The 18,506-nt window shown below is 37.6% G+C and overlaps 1 long non-coding RNA gene across 1 annotated transcript in view; it reads right to left on the bottom strand.

Annotated features, from left to right (window-relative positions):
* Nucleotides 1-3,716: 3,716 nt before the first annotated feature.
* Nucleotides 3,717-18,506, bottom strand: part of LOC125265700 — an 87,414-nt gene continuing 72,624 nt past the window's right edge. The window contains exons 3-4 of the long non-coding RNA XR_007184335.1: nt 7,168-7,217; nt 3,717-4,709 (exon numbers count right to left, since the gene is read on the bottom strand). This is a non-coding gene — a long non-coding RNA (uncharacterized LOC125265700). The remainder of the gene's footprint in view (nt 4,710-7,167; nt 7,218-18,506) is intronic.

The following is an 18,506-nucleotide window of genomic DNA, read 5'->3' as shown; positions in this document are numbered from 1 at the left end:
TTTATATACATTATATTTCATTAAATATGTGACAGCATTAATTGCAGGTGGGAATTTTTACAATTATACCTGTCATATGACTAATGATAATTAATCTCTTTAACTAATTAAGCTTAATTATTTCCCCCCACTTAACTTCTGAGTATTTAACACTGAGAAAATCATCTTAATTAGCTGCTGCAATTAAGAGTAATTAAAAGCCAATTAACACTCTCAGGAGAGGGAGTGATTACATTGAAACGGGTGTAAGCGCTAGACGTGAGTGTGACTGCGCGAGCGCATGTGAGCCGCAGCTTTTCCCCATCAAGGCAAGACCGATACCACTGGCAACGTTTCAAACAGGAATAAGAAATCAAATTATTTCCAGCGAACAGCACAGGGCTAATGGTAAATGACAGCTGTCAAAGGGACTGCGAATATCTGCCTGAAGATGGGGAAAAAATGCCCATTGTCAAAGTTAATCACTCTAGCCTTGTATAAAGTCAAAAGAGAAAGAAAAAAAAAAAAACAGTGTCAAGTTCAAGTTGAAGGAACAAAGTACAGAAGGCTGCACAATTACAACAAAAGACATACCGAGCACATATGGGAACTCAGGAAGAGGAAATCTGACAACCAGCAAAAACCAGATGGAGTGAGAAAGCCTACCTAATTTACAACCCAAACCATGCTGCGAAGAAGTGCTATTCTTTTTTATTTTATTCTTCTTCTTCTTTTTTTTTTAAATAAGTACTTTGCAAACACTTTATGCATAACTTCTTGTCGAAGTTCACAATAGCGTTAATGCATTTTAACACTAAAACCGCTGCAGAGTTGTGTTAAAGTGTCTTGCTAAGAACAGGATGGGCAGTGATGTGTGCTTTTATGTGTGTGTGTGTGTGTGTGGTGCCGTAGGTTCGGCGGTCATCTTGCGGCCCCTCTCAGCACGCTCTCGCACACCCCTACTATGCACATCCTGATGAAAAAATTGAGTGACAAGATTCATGGCTATCAGAGCAGCTGATGAGACGGAAGGGCAAGAGGAGGGTAAAAAATGGGGCCCACTCTATTTCTGATTATTATTCAAAGAAGAGGCAGAACATGGATGGTCCTGATACATCAGTAAAAATGAAAAATAAATAAGGGGCAACTGGCCATACGCAACCTCCTCCCCCCCGTCCCTCACAATCTCTCTGTCTCAACAACAATGTAAGATGAGCCGAAGAGATTTTGCTCTATATATTTTAAAATATTATTAATAATAAAGGTTTATTTGTTAGATCCTCTTTTATTCTGGAAGATTAGGCGAATATTATGCCGAAAGCATGAATTTTAAGCTTTAAATTTAAGCTTACTTAAACCCAAACAATACATCCTCAAAACTGGCATAAAACGGTATCTTTTCCAATTGAAATGGCAACAGAAATATTAGAGTGAGGGATGGTCTAGTCTCCACAGATTTAACCGAGGATTCTGCTGTGGATTCCGTTTTGCTCATGCGGACTCGGATTCAGCGGTTTGGTCAAAACCCTCATGTCAAAAAAATAAAAAGCCTTTTCCTCTCTATATCCCTTCAGGACCTCTTAGAACAGCTTCACCTTGATTTTCTTTATATTATATATATTATAGAAATGCCCATTTTTATCCTTCATAAATGTGTGTTAAAATGTCATTTTAAGAAACTATGCATATGCATGCAGGTAAGCATTACTTACAAGTATTTAAAAACAATATTGTATCCATAAATGGCAGTATTTTACACCCTTAAAAAATAAGTTATTCAAATTAAGTTTATTCTTATTGAGGTCAAAGATATGGAAAAAAAAACAGAATAACACAAATGTAATTATTACATTCATTTGAATATTTTAGTAAATTCATTTAAATATGTTAATTCTCTTAATTTTCACAATCAAAATCTCTAAATCCAAAAAAAAAAAAAATGTAATACATAAAAATATAAAATATAAAAAATTTGAACGTTTTTAATAGTTACAATAATAGCTTAATAGTTATAATAGCTTACAGTTAACCACATGCTTTATTGAGTATGCCTAATCATTTCTACACTGCTAAAAAAGAATTGTTGGTTTAACTTAAAAAAGTAAGTTACTTGGTTGCCTTAAAATTTTGAGTTCATTAAAATTAAAGATTTGAGTTAATACAATGAAGACGACTGGTTTAATCAATAGAAACTCATGATGAAGCACATTAATTTTTTAAGTTGATTTGACAGAAGAAAAAATTTAATAAATGAAAATCATTTTTACAGTGTATTCATAAATACAAATTCATATTCATGATTTCACATCATGTAATTTTCTCTCCTCTAACAACTTTCTAATAACAAAAGCAAAAATATCAATTTAAGAATTAAAAAAAAATAAATTAATTAATATGTGGGTTAGAAAAAAACGTCATGTACACTGTGGTCAGTGGAGTTTCAGTAAGGAAACGGTCCACACACTGCCGCCTGTTTAAGGGAGGTTTTAGAGTAGGGGTAGGTTGGACTCGGAATTGCCCCACATTCCCCCCCTTCCGTAGGTTTTCAGCAATTGGGAGCAGCTCTCTGCCCAGATTACTCCTATTGTGCTCGGCCAGGAAAACCAAAGCGAAAAGCACCTCCAGCAGGGCTCACAAAAGCATTTAGAAATGACTTACAGTCCGGCACCAACATAAGCCACAATCTCAGCTATTCTACATTCAGCCTTGTCTGTAACAAGCACCTGAGAACACACTGTCGACCAGAAGAAACTCCTCTGCATGTACGGCGAGACCTCTTATAAAGATGAGAAGAGAATGACATTGACGGAAGCAGTCGCTCTTAGTCAAAAGCATAGTAGCAGCATCACCGTATGAGAGAAAAATGTAGAAAAATGCAATTCAATAAACACAAAGAGTAGTTTATATGTTAAAGAAGGACAAAAAAAAGGCAATTCTTTTCAGGATCAGAAATACAAGGCCCAGCGGTGACATCGCCGGCTTTGAACATCTGACCGCCCTGCTTGTGTGTGCAGAAACACCCTGTCAGAATGCTTCATCCCCGCTATCGTCGGTTCACTTGACAGCTGTGAGGTTTCTAAGGTCCTCGGAAATGAAACAACCAGACCATAAATGTATTAATAAATGAATCATTTAAATATATTTATTTAACAAATTAATAATGGAAAACAAAACAATTCTATTCTATAATACAATAACTCCAAGCAGTTCTGTGACATGCTTGACAAAACCAAACTAACAATTGTACTGAAGAACATATAGAAGCGATCGAGTATAAGAAATGAATTAACATTTATTTGTCAATGTTAGTTAAAAAATGTAATTGTTCATTGTTTGTTCATGTTAGTTCATAGTGCATTAATTAATGTTAACAAATACTGTAAGGTCTCATTTGTTAACAGTAGTTAATGTATTAATTAACACAAACTAACAATGAGCAATACATTTGTTACAGTATTTATTAATCTTTGTTAACATCAGTTAATAAAAATACAGTTGTTCATTTTAATTCATAGTGCATTAAGTCATGTTAACAAATGCAATGTTTGTTTTTAAATATGTATGTTGAAATTACCATTAACTGAGATTAATAAATGCTGTAGACGTATTGTTCATTCTTAGTTCATGTTAACTAATGAAAACTTATTGTAAAGTGTTACCACAAACGCAACTTTTGATTTTAAAAATGTATTAGTAAATGTTAAAATTAATAAATGCTGTAGAAATATTGTTCATTCTTACTTTAATGTAGCTCAATACATGAAACCTTGTTGTAAAGTGTTACCAAATAACTAAATAAGAGTACACCGCAAAAAACAAAACAAAAAAAACATCTAAACTGATTTGATATTTAAATCAAAAATATTATTTAATATGACTTAGGTTACACCGATTATTTTTAAGGGTCATGCAAAAATAGCACCTTATTTCACAACTGCACGAATCAAGCTCATAACACGAGGCCGATAAAACATTGTTGCGGAAAAGAATAAGGTTTATTAAAAATGAACCGCAGAGGTAATGGTGTCCTCCACGATATGGGTAGAGATAGAGGACCGTAGCGCCATTACCTTGAAATAGGCATGCAGCGGTCTTCTCAAACTGGCATCTAGTGTAAAAGCATCCTGCAGAATAGGGCCTGGGGTGAAGCCATGTTAACTCTGCAATTCTTTAAGTTCAGTGGAGCTGAAAAACACAAACTGTTCTGGAGAGAGAGAATAGAAGAAAGGAGCCTTTCTCATCTCGCGTTTTTGTGCCGGCTTTGCAGGAATTCTCTAAATTGTGGAGATGAGTGTAAATGGGAGCATTTCGGAGTGCTGAGATGGGACAGATAGGGACAAAACGGGGCCATAAAAACAGCTGCATTACCATACATTATTATACACAATATTTTGCACTCACTCTCTTGGACGGGCAATCAAAATGGCCTTTCTCTTCACACCAGACACATTTGCGGCTGTAGATGATAACCCTGCTTTTATTTTCCCTTCGCAGACTCCTGGTCTCTCGGTTGAAGGGCTGCACAAAGCCCCTGCATCTCAATGTGTGTGTGCGTGTGTGCGGGTCAGTGTGTATCTGATGTGATTGTGCGTTGAGATGGTGACACACAAAAGCTGCCAGGGCTAGGGTGAAGCCCATGGTATATATAGAAGTGTATGTGCGCGTGTGTGTGCGTACTTCTGAGGTGACCTGAGCCCAGAGGGACAAGAAGAGCCAGGAAGACAGACTGACTGCAAAAGAAAAGATGAGATGTCTGAGTCAGAAAAGAGAGAAATAACAGATGAGTGCAGAAGAAAAAACAACACATAAATAGATGTACTTGATTTGGTAACATCTACATTCATAGATTTTATTCAAATCTAACTTATTTTTTTAATTATTGATGATGATGATTACTATTATATAATAATACTATACTATAATAATAACAATGTGTCACTATATAAAAAAAAATGTTGGTTTAACTTAAAGTAAGTTACCTGGTGTCCTTAAAATGTTGAGTTCATTGAAATTAATACAATTAAAGGCATTGGTTTTATCAACAGAAACTCAAAATATTATGTTATCTGAACCAGCAGCTTTGACAAAAGAAAAAATTTTGTGATATGAATAATAATTTTTTTTACAGTGTAATAATTATTTATATAATTTATCTGGGAAGCCAGATACGATAGATAGATAGATAGATAGATAGATAGATAGATAGATAGATAGATAGATAGATAGATAGATAGATAGATCTTTTTTTTAATATGTATTGGACTAAATTATCATACTGTGATAAATGCTGGACCGCTACAGCTGTTGTATTGTGGTCTGTTCTTGCTTTGTGTTGTGTTGAGGAGAGAAACGGGACATAAACATGGAGGCTGAGTGGAGGGTTATCCTTGGGCTTATCATGTCAGGCCATACAAATTCATTTCATATTCAGTGGAATGGCTGTTCACTGCAGGGGACTCGCTGCACTACCTATCCCACTCTCCCCCTTTTCTCTTTGATTTGCTTCATTTGAGCTGTGCTGTCCCCGGCAGCTTGTTAGAACTGCCACCTCACAGACCGGGCCCCCTGGATCGAGAGAGAGAAAGAGAGAGAGAGAGAGAGAGAGAGAGAGAGAGAGAGAAGATGGAGAAGATGCTAAGGGTTGGGGAGGCCTCGCCAAGAACGTTGTCACAAGCCAGGGGTGAACAAGCACAGATCCCAGCCAGAGCAGGAGGGATTGCTGAGCAGGGCATGCCATCTACTGATAAAACACTGGTACTGAATCACACAGCCAACACAAAGACTAACATCAGAGTGAGAGGCTTTCATTTATTTATTTTTTTTTTAAATAATATTTTTATGCTGCTTCAATAAAATTGCTTCCTAATAATTAACTGTATTTGTACACTGAGTAACATATCTAGTCAGAACTAAAACACTAACTTTTTGTCTCACCTGCCAATGGCCAATATTTTTTTTTACCAGGTTTTTGCAAAAACATGCAGTAATGATATTTTAGATACCAGTGAAAATTCACAATCCTCTATTCCAATTTCGACATCACAGTTAAAACTAAATAAACAGTGCTTTTCAGGGTTTACAGGTAGGTTTAATAGTAGTTTACAGGTACAGAAATTTAATAAAGTAAACAATTGTAAAATAACACTGCATAGGCTTCACTATATAAATTAAACATCCTTATTAATTAATCCTTATTAAACTTACAAAAGTTATTCAGTCAAGAGCAGTGAGTGATTTGTTCTTTGTCCTTTGTTGTTTGATTAACAAAAACAGACAGCAGCAGGAATATTAGGCTGCTGTCACTTTAAGACCGAATGCACGGATCTAATGTACTGATACTGTACACATGCATTTACTTTCTCAACTGTGTACGTTCAGTTAAGACATAACCGACTATGTTTACAAGAATACGTGCTATTTCTTGACACAGTTTTGTGTGAATTTGAAAGAGAGAAGCTTTCTGGGCGCTCTTCCTGGCACGAGTAAAAAAATGAGTTCCCTTTCGCGTCTTCTTGCGCTTGAATATTAAATTGTTAAGGCGTAAACTTTCACGACAATGTAGCGCTGACCCGTCAACTGTCAAAATAACGTCAACTTCTTCTCTATCCTGTTTACGCTCAGCGCTTCCAGGTTCTACATCAGAACAGCGACTCGTCATTGGCCGGCTCTTGCGTTAGCAAAGAGCATGTACAGCGTCGGCCGGCGTTCTGACGTAGAACCGTGAAGCCTGTCTATACAACGTAACATCTTAGGAGAATGACAGGTAAAGAAATTGTTGAATAAAGTCGTTATTTTTATTTTGTTTTTGCACACAAAAAGTATACTTTTCACTTCATAACATTAAGGTTAAACCACTTGTAGTCACGTTGACTATTTTAACGATGTCTTTTACTACTTTTCTGGACCTTGAATGTGGTAATTATGCTGCTTTCTATGGGGGATTAAAAAAAAAAAAAAAAACTCTCAGATTTCATCAAAAATATCTTAATTTGTGTTCCGAAGATGAACGAAGGTCATAGAGGTTTGGAACGACATGCAGGTGAGTAATCAATGATGGAAATTTCATTTTGGGGTGAACTAACCCTTTAAATTTAGGCCTTACATTTGATAATATTACATTTTATAGCAAATAAGACAAGCACATAATTATTTTCTCAGTATTTCTTCTGTTACAGGATGTGTACTCACCATGTTCATTAGTGCAACATCACACCAGTATGTCAGTTGGCACGCACATCCTGCAAGGAAACACAGCCCTATTAAAGCAAGTATTTCTTCTCAAAAAGCTTAATTGCAAAGTAAATTGTCTAAAAATGAAGAAAATCCACAAAGACAGAACAGAACAGCTGAATTCCTAAGCTACATGCTCCTTTTTTATTATTTTTGACAAGGTGCAAAAAAATGATCCATTTAGGTCAGAGGGACAAGAGACATAACTGCCTCAATTACCCATAATGGCACACATATGTGGCAGCCGCCTCCATTTTACGTGAATCAATCTAAAACGTTCAGATTCGTGCCTACATTAGGTGCGGGGAAAATACTTGGTCATCCGTCAATCCAACGGAGGGTCAAAATAGCGAATGAAATTTTGTGAAAAAATCTAAAAATTATTGTATTCCAACCTCTCTATTTGCCAAGGTCAGACTCATTCATCACAGTGGGGTGTGCTGGGAGTCTGGACGAAGGCTTGAATGCATAATGACAGAGGACAGGCAGTGTGCGTAGGTGAGGATGAAGGGGGCACAACAAGATACAGACTCCCCACCCTTTCTGAACCCAGCCTAGATGATTAGATGTCCAGACGCGGGATAACCTTGGGCTAGAGCGGATAAAATGTGCCCAAGGAGGTGCTGAAGGAGATGGTGCTAAACTAGGACGCGACCAGAGATGGGAGCTGCGTGGGGCTAAAGCTATTCACTAATTATTTTCATTTTCCTACTGCATTTATATGTAGTAAAAATAAAGTATTAGTTATACATGATACAATAATGTTGTAAACTATAATTATGTATATATAAATTATTATAAAGTTGTATGTGTGTGTGAGTAATATATATATATATATATATATAGCAAGGCAACATTACTGAACCCCTCACCATCCCCCCACTGTAGACCCCATGAAAAAATAAATCTAATTTTCCCATCTCCGCCACCAAGCGTCATTCCCCTCCCGCAGGCTCCCCCACCACCACCACCTTCCTCTTATACCGCGCACCCCTCTTTTTTTTCCTCTGAGCAAGGCTCCATTTTGTAATAAGTTCTGATCAGTGTTTCTACCAATTTGCATTCTACTGAGGAAATGGAGGAACATCCCTGATGAGGGAAAAATGGAAAGAGATAGTGAGGGGAGAGAGAGAGAGAGAGAGAGAGAGAGAGAGAGAGAGAGAGAGAGAGAGAGAGAGAGACAAAACAATCAAATATCCGATTGAATGAGTGTGTGTGTGTTGGAATAGAGGGTGTGTATGTGTTTGCGTGCATCCCGGCTGCGCATGCGCAGGTGCGTTTGTCCGTTTTCTCTGTAAGGCTGCTGGAATGTCAGGAAAGCTCATTGTACTATTTGCTTATTCAAATTCAATCAAACAGCTGTGCTGAGCAGGAGGGGAGACGGTGACTGTGTGAATATGTGATCGTCAGGCTGATAGCTCATGAGCTGGAGGAGAACCTGTGCGAAAACACCATCATCCATTGGCTGTTGCCATTAAACACACTCATAATGCTGTGGTAGAAAAGAACTTACATGTCACACAGAGACATGCATGAAACAGTCACAAACACACCAAACACTGATTTGCACATCGTTTTACACTCACAAACAACAACAACAAAAAACAAACTACTATGGCATTTGGACAGGTAAATATGTAAATATATGAATATGGTCATCATGCTGATGGTTGGTTGGCACCGATTCCACAAAACTCTGAATGTTTGTCCTCAGATTTACACTCCTTGATATTATCAAGATTAAATTATCAAAAAAAAAATAGTGAAGTTAAAAATAAAAAATAGTCTATAACCTCCCTAGCTAACATGTACTGATTGATTGATTGATTGATTGATTGATTGATGTTTATGCATCAATCATGCATTTTATACTATAAATGTGATATTTTAACATATATGTTGATACAAGATGGGGGAAAAACTGATTGTTTTAGTCATTAAAAAGTGTTAAAATATTTAAAAGATAAAAAAGTGAAAATTAGTCATATATTAAAATTAATTTATATTATATTTTTAATTATATTAATTGTAAAAAAAAAAAAAAAAAATCATATGCAAATGTGACAAATGAGAAGTGCTATTTTTTTCTGTCTCATAAAACTATAGATTTAATATATTAGTGTCCATCAAATCCAAAGAAAAGTGCACAACATAACTTTATAAAATTAAAATAATAAAAATATAAATATAAATATTAAAATAAAAATAAAATAATGTCCGGAAAAATGAATTTCTTTAATGTCATTTGGAGTAACCAATATAAAGGGACCATTGTGGATCAAGTCATGCAGTCAATATCATGTGACAGGATGTGACATCATTCAGACACCTGCAAAGAACCAAATGGTTATGAAGCAAAGTAACTAACTCTTTTAGCTATTTGAAAAATTCATGTTTGAAACATCAGGTCATTCGGTACAACCGCTATAAAACATGGAAAATGTTGTAATATTTTAAAAACGCATACTAAATATAAAATTTTGGATTGTTATTTTGCTAGCTAGCTAGCTAGATATCAGCCTGTTAGCATTGTTTGAAAATATCGTCATTCGGTATAACCAAAGGTGTCATTCGGTGAAACCGAAATTTTGGTTAAACCAAATGACTTTTTAGGTGACAAATTTTGTCTATATTGTAAAAAAAAAAAAAAAAAAAAAAAAAGACAAAAGCAGTGTTAATTGATTATAAAATTCACATAATGTCATTGTTAACACTTAATAAAACTTCAAAATTATTCTCCATTATGTTTTTTTACACTTTTAAAAACATTATTCGTCAATGACCCACATACATACAGCTAAAAGTACAAAATTAGTTGTATTTGCAAAATTTGTGATGTACATAATGCATTTTCTACAACAAATTTATACATTAATACAAGATTCGAAGAAACATATATACTGATATAACCTAGTAATCTCTATCATATATACTGATAGACATTAGGACTAGATTGTAGGAGGCTCTGGACTGTTTTGGGGATATTGTTAATGGGTGTTCAGGGCTGCTCCCAGGATTGATGAGAAAGATAGAAAAGTTAATTACAGCCTGGTTGGAGCGACCCTTCCTTTGTCTGTATACAATACGTTTTTCATTTATAGTGTGGAGATCAGCGGTTATCTTCACCTCTGGAGGGACAGTGAGAGAAAAACAATTGCAGATTCTCCCACACAATTTCTCCATCCAATTCCCAACCATGCATTTCTGAGCGAAATTAATTTCCGTGACTATCTAATAAATCAGAAACAAGTGATTGCAGTTGATGTCAATCCAGATGGACACAATGAAATCTCCCTCTCTGTTCGACACTGGTTAAGACTGGCTTGCCCCTGGCTTTTTCTTGTTCCTCTCTCGTGTTGCTGACTGCTGCGTCATACGGATAGTGGATTCTGATTCGGTTCAAACCAGATATTAAGGGTGAAAGTTCATAGTCTTGCATCAATACAATAATATACATTCAAAAATGCATAGCATGCCTTCACACACGAATGTCGGCCAGCACTTCATCATGGGATTATAATTATTCATGGCCAAATATTTTGTATTGCATGCTTCATTACGCACGACTTCGCTTCGAGGCGAGCAAATTCAAAGTAGGGTACTGAGGTGTCATCCTCCAATCCTCCCAGGCAACATAAAGACATCCATGGTTTTAAGTTGTGAGCATGTGATCCCCATGCCACACAACCAAGTCCTTCCTTTCCAGCAGGTGCGCAGCAGGTCTTTGGACAGGGTGCAGGAATGCAGGCGGAGCAGGGCGTTATAAGAGAGAGGTTAAACGATTCTGCCGTAACACATTGATCTGCCTCAGATCCAGAATTAGATATCCCCAATCCCCCTGTCCACACCGCCATTACAGAATTAGCCTAACTGCCGCCTCACCATGGCTCAACAGAAAGGCCACACTGAATACTTCTCCACCGTCTTATTGATTTTCACGCCCAGAGACGCCGCGCCCCCAAAGGCCACTGAATTACAGGCCATTTTACAGGGAATTACACCAGTGCTGGAAACTTTACAGAGATATGGGTGTCAGGGATCAGTCACAGTACAGGCTCTGAAAACAGCAACTCCATCCAACTTCTAGTGGAGATGACATATCTTCCAGGCATAAACACTGCAGTCTTTAGTCCAGCAGCATAAAACATTAAACATAATAAAGTTAGTGTATCATTTCAAATGTGTGCCACTAGTAGCAACCAATTGTAAGAATAACAATTACCCTTGGGGAAAAAAAGTGCACTTAACCCTCCAGTGCTCCTCGCAGGGCGGTCAAAAATGACCGATTTCTTTTTTTCTTTTTTATTTCAATGAAATTAATGTGCTATATTTTAGTTCAATAACGTTTTTTAGGTGATTTTATGGTACAAAATTATATTTATGCAGTAGTTATAATCCATTTATTCACTTTTTGAGCATGGATATGTTCGGATATTGTCTTCCTCTGGCATTCCAAAGAATCTAATACGAGTGGAAAATATTTTCTCCCTTCTACCACGCGCTCTCTGTTCTCTGCGGTGTCTTCTCCTAGCAGCAACAATTGCAGCCAAGTTGCAAAATAGGTTAAAGACATGCTTTTTTTTTTTTTTTTTGGCCGTTAAATAATGGAGCAAATACCAGTAAATTGACAAGTGCAAACATTAGTAAATCGTGTTGTGATTCATTTAAATACTCTCCTCCCATAAATTTTGCGTCTGAAAGGGTAACTCCTTCAAATGCATATGCAATAAGGTCAGCCACAAAAACAACTCAGTCCACGCCTTTTCAGGGCTAATTTTGCACTGCGTATCTTTAGTAAATCCCGACAGTAGTTCTTTTAATGCCAAAAGAGGGTTTGCATTGGTGCAAACTGTTAGTAAATCTGGCCCTTTAACTGAAAAATCTAAACATGTGTTCCAAATTTGAGGTTGATATCTCAAAAAATGAGCTTTCAGTAAGATTATGTTTGGGTGCAGTACTAAACGTTTCCACTAGATGAAATCTGTTTTCCATTCATTTCCAATTCGCTCATTTTTGACCGCAAGGAGTGATTATTTTTTTCAAGACCATATAACTTTTTTGATTCATGTCCATGTTTTTTATTATTATTATTATTATTATTATTTTTATTTGTGTGTGAGTGTGTGTGTTCACATAGCAAGTTTCGTACCATTCCGATGAATTAAAATATTCTAAAAATCCAAAACATGTAAGAGCACCATAGCGTTAATTGTATTGGAAAGTGAACTTGTAGTGTACTTAAAATCTTAAAAAGTGTATTTTTTTTTTTAATTATACTTGCAGATAATATAATATTAATTAAATAAAAGGTCAATTTTATCAAAGAGACAGCCCTTCATAAATATGCTTTTAACTGACTTAAGTACACTTTTTAAAAAGTGCAGTTTGCAATAATGTCAAATTAAAAGTTTTAATATAAAATATGTTTTAAATTATTGTTTTAATAATAATTTGTTGTGGTTTATAGAAGTACACTTATTTTGATGTGTTGACTAACACTCTAAAATACATGTAAAGTTGATCATTGTAGTGTGTTATACTAAATTGTACTAAATGTACTAAATTGCAACTTCATTATTACAAATGTTTATTTACAAATATATTTAAATACATGACATACACATTTTGTATAAATTGTATACATTAGGAAGTAAACTTTAACCATATTTCAAAGACAATAAAATTATGTTATAAATTACATATAAAAATACACTTAAGTCCTGCTTTAGTGGGTCAAAAAAGCACTCTACAGTTCAGCTAATTGCATTTAATATAAATTTAAACTATAATACAATTTTCATTTAATTCCAATTAACATGAAATGAATAGTCTGAAAACATTACATTCAGTTCACACTTAAGTACTCTTTTTAAAAGTAAGTGTACCTCATTTTCACAATTAACCATCTATGGGAGATAGAAGAAAGAATTTTAACATTAAAAAAACATGCTTCACCCAAAAGCAAGTTAAAGTAGGTAAGAGTCCATTGGCACTTGTCAGCATCTCATCTTCCACACTTTTGGGAAGGTTTCAATAGCAGTTAAGCAAAAGTTGCACACATGATGGTGGCCATGTGAGAAATATGGACACAAAAAACACAAATGTGTTTCCCATAAGCCTTGTAAAGGCTTTATCTGCATCATGAGGTGTAGATGAAGTAGCACAGTAATCAGGTCACCCTCCTATTGATCGCTGGGCTTTAGGCAAAGGGTCCTAACCACACCTCCCAAAAAGACAAGAAACAAGCATTCTGCAATACGCATGTAGTACAGGCTGGCGTTAGATCTGCTGACACGTGGTGACGTGCAGCATTGTATCGTAGTGCTACTAATGTCTGATTTTCTGATTTTATTTACGTCTGGGGAGGGCGTTTGATCCGAGCTCTGAAGCGCCGTTTACAACGGCGTGTGTCACGTCAAAAATTGTGTGAGGCAAAAGCCCTGAGGATAGAGGTTAATTCAGGGAGGGGAAAAAGCGGCTGCTGTATCTCTTTAATGTGATAAACAAGATGAAGCTGGAGAGAACTTGACATGTGTAGATTTTACATATGTTCCGTTGATAAGTAGAATGACATAAAACATTGACAAGTCTTATTTTTTGTTCCTTTTGAGTAAATGCAGAAGGAAGCAAAGGCCCGTAAGACATGCTGAGTGAGCCAGAGGGACGGCTCAGAGATGGCTGACTAATAAAAATCGTTTTCTCTCTCTTTCTTTGTCTACCTCTCTTCTCTCTCTGTGGCACCTGGCAATCTCTAGACTGGCAGTGTATGGTTACATTTCATTTTTTCTCTAGCTTTGCCTTGTAAAACTCTCTCTGTGCACTGGCTCACATTGACCTCAGTGGAGACCCAGAAACATGAAAGAGCTTTATCTGTTCCAGGTGTGTGAGCAATCACATCTCGTTAGGATATGTGTGTGTGTGTGTGTGTGTGTGTGTGTGTGTGTGTGTGTGTGTGTGTGTGTGTGTGTGTGTGTGTGTATATATATATATATATATATATATATATATATATATATATATATATATATATATATATATATTTGTCCCATTAATTAACTTCTGGCATATAGTTTCGAATGGTGGTGAAAAGTCAATTTTTGGACCCTCACAAATCATTGTGAGGGTGGAGACGGCGGTGGCATGAAGACTGGCAGCGAAACAGATAGAAATCAAATCATCTTTTAGAAGAACATTTTTCATGGAATCTCAATCCTGAACCAATCAGGCCACACACAAACCTACAATCAAGCTCCGTGGCTCCTTACAAGGGCTGATAAAATTTCAGATAAGTGATGGCAGGTCGAAGCAACCCATCCCATTTTTCAGCTTTGTTACTTTTTTGCTAGACTCATTATTTCACCCGTTCGGGGACCGGACTGTCACACACAACCCACGTTTGATATATGAACATCGGTCCATCACTAAGATCCCCTCCTGCCAGAGCCAATGAGTTGTGTGGGTATGCGGCAGAGAGCGGGCTGCCTCCCCGCCATGAGCAGACAGAGACTGATAGTTCGAGCTGGAGGTGGTGAGGGGGAGCAGGGGACTCTGCTCTGGACAGGTTACAAATAGGGCTGAGAGTGAGGAGCTCAACCTGAATAAATGCTGATCTTCTATTGAGCCTCTCTCATCCACTAACTGTCATTGCAGCCCAGCTGCGGTAGCATTAAAGAGACTCAATCAGTGCTGGAGAGAGTGAGAGTGGAGAACTAGAGCGGTCCTCAGACAAAGACTTGGGGAACGCTGCACAAATAACACAAACCGCAATCACTGCAGCCCTCGCTGATGTAACACAGGTTAATCTATTAGCAACTGGCAGATCTGAGGCAAAAGTGAGTTTGGCTGAGAGTAAGGTAAAATGAAATGAAAAGAAATGAAATTCGCCAGTGCCGTGCATGCCTTCGTTTCCTGTTCTTTTGCTGCCAACCCCAATGTCTCTTTTCCCCACAATCAGTGTCAGCAAAAAATGGTTTGCAAGAAACACTAATCTAACGTAGTGGCAGAGACCTGTTCCCACACCCTTTATCTCTTCGGGAGATGGACTTCAATACACAAAAATCCCATCATGCAACTGCAGTCGGAGAGAAGGGTAGGGTTGCCAGGTAATTGGTTGGCAGTGGACGAACACAAGGTATGAGACTACCCATGGCGGAGTGGAGAGGATAGGGAGGGAGAAAGGGGTGTCTTGACAACCCCTCGAGCGCAACCCCCGCCCCCCCACACACAGACGGCCCCTCCCACTCCATATAACGTACAGCCCACGCTGTATACCCTGAATGCGTCTGAAGCTCCTCAGCTTCAGTAATGATGTGTGTCACACCGCAACCACCGCAAGAAAGGGGGAGCGAGGAAATGGCAGAATTTTGTTTCTTTCCTTCCATTACAGCTTTTTTGGTATACCCATCATGCATTAAGTGAAAGTCACATACGTGATATTAAATTAAAATCCCTCCAGATTATGGCGTAATAAGAAGCTGAATGATATCAAAGAGTAAGAACGGTGAACATGGCCGAATTGGTAGCAGCCGAAGAGGCGGAGCACACTGGAACACTGTCGGTACGCCATTTGCCTCTTTCTACCCGGATAAATGAAGCAGAGAAAAGAAAAAAATAAAGAAAAAATGCATTTCTCTGATTTATTTATGATGCAATAAAGGCATGTTGAACGCATCAGAAAAGGCAGCAGTGGTCAGACTGTCAAAGAAGATGAAGTGTCTTCATAGTTGAGCAGGCGAATGAAAGAGAGAGAGAGAGAGAGAGAGAGAGAAGAGCAGAGCCTGAGGTTGTGTTGTGGCAGGGTGTTAACCATCTCGCTTCCACACAAACCCAAACTGCAGACCACCAGAACTACCATCAGCTGTCTCATCAACACATACTCTCAATCTAACACATGAGCCCAGAGAAGTAAGAGGCACAATAGTACCTGACTACCACTGACAATGCTAACACTGGTCAGTTCAACATTTGAGCTGTTCTTCAAAGAGTCTTGCAAAAGGAGTGCTGCGTGGTAAAGGGACAAACCTGGAGTTGAGATTTAGGCTGTGCTCTATTCAGTTCAGAAAGTCAGAATTTGTAACTTCAAACTAGGAAAAGCGCAATAGCTAGAATGTGATTTGATTTATAAAACTCTGATTCTGTGATAGTTTTCTCTGATCTTTAAAACACTGTAAATGAGCTGTTCTGGTCATTTTACACATGCAAAACAAATGCCACACTGTATATAATTGTTTATACTCTGCCATTTGACATTCTTTATTGACAACAGAACACGTGCAAAGCTATAACGGTAGCATTTGGCTTTCTTACACACAATCTTTCAAGCATCAGACAACGAAACACTTTGTAAATCAGAAATATCAATAGGAATATCCCACATTCTACCTTAAATCAAATGCTAGCTTACTATTAAATGTGGACTGTAAATTAAAACAATATGTGAAACAGAACACATTATGCAACAATGAATGTTTCAAAAAGTATTATGCCTTGTTGTCAACATGACCTTGTTTTATGCGAGTGCTGTTCAGTTGTCTGACTGCAGTTTCAATTACTTTTGATTCAGTAATTCAACATTTGGCAGTGTGGTCAAGTAATAAGAAGACAGAGAGACAACAGCTGATATTACTTCCAGTCAAACACATTGCCAAATGTTGCAATCAATATAGCTCTGTTGTGCGCTGCAAATTTAGTCAGATGTAGTCCATTTTCATACAGTGCACTGTATACACACTATACACTGCAGAAATAGTATTAGCATGACCATACACTATTCTGAACATAGCCAAGGTGTATGTATGGAGAGATGAGTAGGTTTATGTTAAAGACAACATCGCCCTCTGCAGGTGGAGGACAGAATCCTGGACAGACAGTGCTACTGGACATACAATCACAAAGAAGCCACCTGCACAATCTCCTTCTCTTATGGATTTCTGTATATAACAATTCACTATAAAGAAAGACTGAAAAAACTGAAAGGACTAGAGCTAGAGGAGATGTAGACGTTCAATATTAGAAGAAATATTTGAGATGCTTCCTGAGTTTGCAGCAGTTGCACAAAGCTGAGATTCGACCTGGTGAAACCTAAAACCCCCCAAAACAAGCAAGCAAAAGCAAAAAGTCCTCTACCCTGTCTAATTCAACCCTAATTCCACCCATTTTACCTCATCATTATTGGACGAGAGCAATTTCCACTGACAGGCTGAAATCACCTTGACGAAACATTCATTTTTACGTAACCACTGCTCTCTCCTCTCTATGCTGCTCATCCGAAGATGTATTAACAGTTTTCAACCTTGCATGTATTTGAAAAATACCAGTGATTTCATATAATTTAATGGGCTGCAGATGGGCCAGATTCAAACTGCTCGGTCAGAAAATACAGCCCAAAATTGCTGTGCTTTCTAATATTGCCGGCACTCCAGGCAGATGGGAATAAACCGGAATGGAGCACAAATGTACTTTTCATATTTGCAGGTCTGCTGTGAATCTCCACCTCTAAGGTGATAAAAATTGGACGTCTGCGGCACAGATTCAAATAAGTCGGAAAGGCACAGCACACATCCATCTTAATGCAGGGGGGCAGGGAGTGAGCGAGAGCAAAACGGGATAGTTGTTAGTGCGACTCTCGACTATTTTTTGGCATTGCATTTAGGAACACTCTAATAATTTTCATTCAAATATAAGCATGCAATCATCAGCATCATTATCACCTATGAGGCAGTTTCCAGCTGTAAGAATTATGACAGACCACACGTCTCAACATTAACAATCATCCTCATGCTCTCCACGCAACCGTTCCATTACCTCCCATCACACAAAATGGCTTCCTCCCCGTAGAGCAGCCTACTGACCCGCAAAGACACAGGGGGGTTGGATTTGAAAGATCTCCTCCATCACCTGCTCCTCTGTTTCATGTGTCGCATTACGGAAAATTCCAGAAATCAGCTTGACTAGATTGGGTCTGAAGCAAGCCCTTTGATACCACCATGTGTCCTTTCATGTTTGTGAATGGTTCCTTCACTTTAGTTTACCAGAACAACACTTTACACACTGGGGAGAATGCCCTTGAAACTTGACAACCAAGCTGCCTTTCTTCTGAGCAGGCCCAGGGAATATTGAAGGCTTCTTTTCACGTTATTTTCCTCCCCAGCAAGTTTTCGAGATGCAACAGTGATATGCAGGAATGTCATGGATTAGTTTTTGCTGGTACTTTTTTTTGTTTAGTGTGCAAACCTGGGTTTAATCCCAAACTAACACACATCGGACTGAGGGTACGACAAACGATGTACTAAACACGA

This window comes from Megalobrama amblycephala, linkage group LG3 (assembly GCF_018812025.1).
Source record: "Megalobrama amblycephala isolate DHTTF-2021 linkage group LG3, ASM1881202v1, whole genome shotgun sequence".
NCBI classification, from domain to species: Eukaryota; Metazoa; Chordata; class Actinopteri; order Cypriniformes; family Xenocyprididae; genus Megalobrama; species Megalobrama amblycephala.
This window is presented reverse-complemented; position numbering and strand designations above follow the sequence as displayed.